Source organism: Penaeus chinensis, chromosome 16, assembly GCF_019202785.1.
Source record: "Penaeus chinensis breed Huanghai No. 1 chromosome 16, ASM1920278v2, whole genome shotgun sequence".
In the NCBI taxonomy this organism is placed as follows: Eukaryota; Metazoa; Arthropoda; class Malacostraca; order Decapoda; family Penaeidae; genus Penaeus; species Penaeus chinensis.
The window spans coordinates 31889494-31891993 of record NC_061834.1 but is presented as its reverse complement, the minus strand read 5'-3'; positions in this window follow the sequence as shown (position 1 = coordinate 31891993).

Below are 2500 nucleotides of genomic sequence, written 5' to 3'. Positions count from 1 at the left end.
TTTTTTATTATTCTTATTGTTGTTATAAATATTAATTTTCTTATTATCAATTTTATAATCGTTTCTGTTATCATTATTAATTTTATTATGGTTATCATTATTGTTATTACTATTATTATATCATTATTTCTATTATTTTTACTATTTCTATTAAAATTATTATTATTTATATTATTATTAGTAAAATATTTATATCATTACGTTTTTATTATCATTATTGTTTTATTATTATTGTTATTCTAATCATTATTATTTTCATCATTAACAATATCATTACTAATATTGTTGTTTTGTTATTATTATCATTATCAATATTAGTACTGTTATTCTTGATAACATTATCATTATTGATAATATTTTTGTCATTATTATTATTGTATTTATTATTATTATTATTATTATTATTATTATTACTATTGTTATTATTATTATTATTATTATTATTATTATTATTATTATTATTATTATTACTACTATTATTATCATTATTATTATTATCATTTTATTATTATTATCATTATTATCATTATTATTATTATTACTACTACTATTATTATTATCATTATTATTATCATTATTATTATTATTATTATTATCATTCATATTTTTATTATTATTATTATCATTATTACTATTATTATTACCATTATTATCATTATGAACGTATTTATTATCATTATCGTAATTATTACCATTATTATTACTATTATTACTATCATTATTTTTATAATCATCATCATTGTTACTATTGTTATTATTATTATCATGTTTTTTATCATTATATTTTAATGAAAAATATTGTTATCATTATTATCGTTATTGTAATTATCATCATCACATTTTCATTATCATTAGAATTGTTAATATTATTATCATTATTAATGTTAATTCTAAATTTATCATTTTCATCATCATTATTATCATTATTACTTCTTTATCAAATTTAGCCACATTGTTATAATTCTATCATTGTTATTTTGGGTACAGTGGTTAATAATTTTATCACTCCTATTGATATTAATTTCAGTATCATTAATGTAACTTCTACAGTAGTTTTCAGTACTCTTGCTAGCTATAATTACTATCTCTTTTTATAATCAAACTCGTCATTATTATCACTATCATTAACATTTATATTTTTCATCGTTCATATAATTTTTAGTAATATCATCATTACCTTTCATATCATTATCATTTATATTATTTTCATTATTACATTTCTTTCTGATATTGATAGGATTTTCATTGCCACTTATATGAACAACAAAAGTTTTTGTGTACAATAAATGGCAAAAAATATATAACAACAAATAGCATATAACAAGAACAACCACAAACATGATAGTGAAGACAGCAATAACAAGAAAATAATGACAACATTAAGAGTAATGATGATAATGATAAAGAAAGTAAAAAATAATGCTGATGATGATAGTAATACAAATGGTATTAATTATGATGACAACCATAGCGACCATAATGATGATGGTAGATGGTACCACTGGTGATGGTGATGAATAATAATGGTACTACTACCATGATTACCTGCGTGATAATGATAATAATAATGATAATGGTAATAACATATTAATTACAAATTATCACTACAGCAACAATAACAACAACAACTACTACTACTACTGCTACTACTACTTCTACTACAATTACTACTACTACTACTAATACTATTACTATTACTACTACTACTATTACTATTACTACTACTATTACTACTACTACTACTATTACTACTACTACTATTACTACTACTACTACTACTATTACTATTACTACTGCTACTATTAGTACTACTACTACTATTACTATTACTACTACTACTACTGCTACTACTACTACTACTACTACTACTACTATTACTGCCACTAATAATGGTAATCATACTAATTATAGTATTGCCAATGATGATGATAATAATAATAGTGATAATGACGATATCATAATAATAATAGTAATAGCGATGCTGTCATTACTACTACTAATACTACTGATAATGGTGATAATGATAATAATGATAGTAATAATAATAGTAATGATAATAGCTATGATAGTAATCACAATAATGATAATGATGATAATAATAATAATGATATTGATATAACTTATAACTGAAATCATAATGATAATAACAGTAATAATGACAATAACACTACAAATCTTAATAACTAAAATAAGAATAATAATGATGATAATAATGATAAAGATAATGAAGTTGATAATGATGGTAATATCATTAATGATACTATCACTACTATTGCTACTACTGCTTCTATAATGATGATAATGATAATGATGAAAATAATTATGGAGATACTAATATTGCTACATTTACTACTACTTTTACTACTATTACTACTAATTATGATAATGAAAATGATAATAACAGTAACAACAACAACACTAGTAAAACTAATAATAACAGTAATTATAAAAATAATGATAATAAAAATAATTGTTTTTGTTATCATCATTTTTTCAATTA